Genomic DNA, 5,299 nt, shown 5'->3' with positions numbered 1-5,299 from the left:
TTTGTTCTGTTCTTTTTTTCTCCCCCACCTTGTAAATCTTCACAGTTCTCTTTTACTAAGATGCAAATGATCCAGTAATCCGCTGTGAACCTTCCTCCTCCTGGCTCTGCAGCATAATCCACATTTTCTCATGGACATTTTCGTTTAATGCAGTTGACTTTCAGCTCCCAGTTAGAAGCTTTCCCACGGTAAAGCGCTCAGCTTGTTCTAACGGCACCCACTAAGCACATTTCTTTTTCTCCCTTCTCAAAGTAACACTTCAGCTCCTGGGGAGCTGTACGTGTCGCCCTTGCTGAGCTCGGCTTCATGAACGTGTTCACGTGCTCCTGACTGACTGTGGCTTGTGCTGAAGGCAGCAGGAGCTGCTACTTCCAAGCTGAGTTTCTGTGTTACAGGAACACATCTTGATCTCAACACTGTACTCTGTACAAGAAACCTCACAGATAAATGTGGGCTCTCCTGTATTTGTTGGGTTGATTTGGCAGCAGTAACCTATACATATTGGCAGGTCCACACGCTTACTTTCCTTGCACAATTTCCAGCATCAGCTGTTTTATGAGGGGTTCACCTGCTGGACTGATTCTGCACTGCTCAGGCTTGCGTTTTAAAACGTGGGATGATTTGGTCATCTGTGCAGTTCCTGCCTGTCAGTTGAGGTGAAAGTTAGCTCTTACTGCTTTAAGGACTTACACTGGAAAGTTTGTGTTACCATGCATTTGTGGTGCTGAGTTCTGGCCGTTCCCAGGCATGCAGAGAAGGTCGCCATGCCTGCCCCAAACCTTCCACCCTGTGAATGTGATCATGAGGGAAGAAGATAATGAGAAACTAGGGACAGTGAGAAACGGGTGACAGTGGAGCTTACAAAGCAGCTGGGAGCAGGTCACAGGAAGTATTGGGTAGGAGTGTAAAGGGATTATCTTCAGCAGCTTCTGAGGCCCAAGTTGAGGTGTAGAACCAGTGGGAGTGAGAGATGGAGGGCAGGCTGACACTGCAGAAGTGCATTGAGATGCTCTCAGGAGGCTCCTGGAGGCTTCTGCTGAAATAAGGAGCAACTGGATGTGCATGTCCCCTCATGTATTATTGCATGGGCCCTAAGAGCACAGCTAGAGACTGTTGTTTAACCTGTGAGGGATCAAAGAAGCTAGCACCAGGTGTTGAGCCCAGTTGGCCAGCCAGCTGGTCCAGCTCTTGGGACTTATCCATCTCTCGCCCAGAAACCCAATGCAACATTAGTGCCTGGTTGCCCTTTTGTCGTGGTTTAAGCGGTTCCCAGGCTGAAAGTCAAAAACACAGCACTACACCAGCTACTAAGAAGGAGAAAAAATGACTGCTGTAGCTGAACCCAGGACAGCTTCAGACTTTGAGATGCTGAACACCTGAAGATCTGGTTGTATGCCTTCTAATTGCAGCTGAATAAATGGCGAGAGGGGGCAATCAGAGTTCTATTTTTCATAGTCCTCTCTGATCTGGAAGAGCCAGAACCCACCCTGGCTACAGGAAGCTTTTCGGATTCATCATCTGTGCAGCTCAAGTTCTTCTACCCAGAGTTTGCACAACAGAAGGCATAAACACATTACAGATGGATATTTTTATGGTGGCTTTCCCCATCCAGTGCAGGTTACAGCAGGATCACAGCAGCAGCGTGAGGTGTAGCCAGGCCCCAGCGGGTCCTTACAGCCTCGCCGATGGGCAGGTGATGTCTGTGACACTCACCATGGTGCCATGTCTTTGCTGTACCTGGTGTCAGCATGATTAGGACAGGGGAAGGGAGGTACATCTCAGCATGTGGTGGTGTTTGATTTGCTGAGCGGGCAGCTTGGGTGCTAACAGTCCAAAATGAAGCAGCGCTTGCCGGCGGCAGCAGTGGGGGCTGTGGCAGTGCAGGGGTGCCAGCTCCCAGCCATGCAGAAGGCGGAAGAAGGTTTTCAGCAGCAGCACAGACTCTCTAGCCAAAGGGACAACGGTCCCCTTCTGGCATGGACTGAGAATGCCAACTTGTGAGGCTGCACCTTACGTGGAGCAAGTCTGCCTTGCTGAATCATCTCACTGTGAAGGATAAAATACAGGGAAGATCTTACAAGAGGCTATGTAAAAGAAGTAATGACTTGATATTTAATGGGTGTAAGAGACTCGAAGCCGTACAGTTAATGACAGTCAAGAGAATGGGGTGCTCTTAGGTTGGGGTTATGAACTTCTGACAGAGCCAGACCACTGGTGGCACTGGTGCACAGTGTAAGGGAAAAGACAGCTGAGCATGCAGAAGCAAGATGTTACTGCGGTTGTGAAGCTGAGTACAAAGCTGGGAAACATGAGAATGAAGGATGCCTGTGGCACCTGAGGTTGGCTTCCTAGAGTCCCTCCATGGCACTGTTATCTCTCCCTGCACATGTGGCCTCTCTCCGAGCACCAAGTGGGTCAGGTTGAGCTGCTAGCAAATATTTTCTTGTCTTTTATTATGCCTTGGACTCATTCCATGCTTCTGAATTTGTATCCTATTAAAGGAATCCTATTCCTATCCTGTTAAAGGAAGTATCTACTTCTTCATGAGTTGCTTCATGATGCTTATTGTTCATGGGAATTTTCTCCATACTTTTGTGAGAGAAGGTTCTGTTTTGTACTTAGAAATTTTACTTCTCATCTCGCTTACTTTCTGTATTTGTTTTAGTCATCTGTTTTCTCTGTCTGACTGTGTTCTGTTTAGGTGTTTAATAGGATATGGCTTACATAAACATAATTGTATGGCATGGAAGAAAACTGAAAATAAAGAAATGTTAAAGATGAACAGCATAATATCCTCAACCCAGAGGAAATGTCTTCTAAGCCACTTTAGGTTGATCAGCAGTAGACATTTTCTTTTGGTCATCTCCAGGGTGCATGGCTGCCAGTGCTGGCATCAGGCTGGCTGTATCTCTGGAAGAAGAGACATGTTAAATGACTTCTATTGGTGACATTAAGAAAACCCATTTATTTCTAGGGAAATAAATGAAAAATGTGGGCAGAAATTTTAAAAATAGCAATTTATTTCAACTGAAATAATGAATTCAGGTCAACCTGCAGCACTAACCCAGAGCCTTTAATGTAGAAAATGACCCAGAGTGCTGGATTGGACAGGGGCCCTGAAGAGATACAGAGAACTATCAGGCTCAATTAATAGGATTTTCCATTTCTTGCATGTGAGATGACTTCCTAGCTGATATTAGGGCCTGTATGCCTCTCTAATTGTCTTTCTTTAATAATACATGATGTTGAAATTGATTCCTGTGTTACCAACTAACTGCAAACTGGGCAGAAGTGTTTTAATATCACCCCATTTCTCAGACTCTCCAATTTCCTTTTCCTCCTTTCCATATTCATTAGATCTTTTTGTACACCTGTAACTGTTTCCAAGGAACAGACTATTTCCTCTGGCACTACTGAAAAGTTTGTGTGAATCAGGTACATGTCTAGAAATGCGGAGAGATTTGGGATAATGGGAGCATCACTCATGGTTTTCAACATCTCCCTTTCAGGATCTATTGAACACAGTGTCCCAGAATATCTCCAAAACTAATACAAGGACGTCACATTGGGTTTGTATTTCAATAGGTCTGTGACATATTTCGTAGAATGATAGAATGGTTTGGGTTGAAGGTACCTCGAAGATCATCCAGTTCCAACCTCCTGCCACGGGCATGGACGCCTTTCACTGGACCAGGTTGCTCCAAGCCCCTGTGTCCAGCCTGGCCTTGAACACTGCCAGGGATGGGGCAGCCACAGCTTCTCTGGGCACCCTCCTCCCATCCCACCCAGGGGAGGGGAAAGGTGGGATGAGCAAATGGCTGCATGGTACTTAGTTGCTGACTGGGCTTAAACCAGGACAACACAGAAACCATCAGCACCAGGCGAGTGCTGCCCAGCATCCTGCAGCCTTCCCTCAGCATGCTCCCGGTTACTGCAGGAAGGGGGTGAGTGCACCCTTTGAAGGCACAAGGTACCTCACAGCAAAATTTCTCCCATTTCCTCTCCTTCCCTGGGCTTGCGCTGGACTTCCACTAGTCTAATTGAGACCTGGAGCAGGTTCACCAAATACCAGCTCAGTGCAAGTTGCTCCTTGGTATTCATGCTTATTCTTGAAGGTGTTTATCCCACCACTAAATTTATCTCTAGTGTAATGTAAATTGTCTGAAATGCAAAAGTGAAACATATACACAACAAAACAAACACAGCTTTAATCTTCTACAGCTATAATAGGATGTGTGGGACCACTTTGTCCCATCATTTTGAGCATTTCTAACCCACAGCTGGAGTTTTTGTCCTGGGTGAAGTGGGACAGATATAGGATATCACTTACTTCTACTTCCAAGAAAAGCACTTGAATTTTTATCTTGCACCTTTCTTTCTCATCTTTAGCCTTCATCTAGGCCACTTCCACTCTAATGCATTTCCTTACGCAACGTTGGTTCTACTGTGCTGAACATTTGACATACCTTACCCAGCCTGTGAGCTATTTCTGCAGTTCACACAGGTTTGAGCTACATTAATAATGGCTCATCCCTTTACCTTCAAGCACATGTGCTCAGGACAGCACACTGTGTTGCTATTTTAATACAGAGGTCTTGCCCTTAACTGGGTGAGCAATGCATGAATAGAGCACTTTGGTTGCCTGTACATTTCCTTTTACTGATAATCAACCCATTTTGCATGCATTCAATGTTAACGGTGTATATATAAATGCTGAAAGAACAGGAAATGCCAGTATGTGTATGTTAGTGTGTAGTTACTCTGCGTGTGTGTAGCAGTTCACTTGGATATGCATACAGTAATATGCATACAGGGTAAAGAATTGTATTATTCCTTGCCTAGCACTGTAGGTTATGTCTCTGTGTACACAGACACACACACGTACATATACATACATAAACTGAATTCTTATGGAAAAAGCATTTATTCATAAGGAAAAAATATAAGCACCACAATGCAATGATTTAGAATTATCGCACATCTGCATTCAGGTCCTAATGCAATTTGAGACACCCAAAACCCCAGAAACACGGTGATGTGATTGATTCACTCTAACTTCTGTGGCGGTAGAAGGGGGAGGCAGAACGAGCCGAATGACACGGACCGTTGGGGCAGAGGCCTGGCCGGGGCCCAGCGCACGGGTCCTGGCGGGACCTGCTCAGTTCAGACACAGCCTCCCGCTGCCGCGATGAAGCGGTGCCGCCGGGCAGGAGAGGGCGCCAGGCAACAAGGAGCGAGCGCTGGCTCGGCCGTGCTCCCCCTCCGCAGCACCGACCTGTCCCAAAAGGTGACCCAGCAA

Source organism: Nestor notabilis, unplaced genomic scaffold (genome assembly GCF_000696875.1).
Source record: "Nestor notabilis isolate BGI_N333 unplaced genomic scaffold, ASM69687v1 Scaffold18915, whole genome shotgun sequence".
Taxonomy (NCBI): domain Eukaryota; kingdom Metazoa; phylum Chordata; class Aves; order Psittaciformes; family Psittacidae; genus Nestor; species Nestor notabilis.
This window is presented reverse-complemented; position numbering follows the sequence as displayed.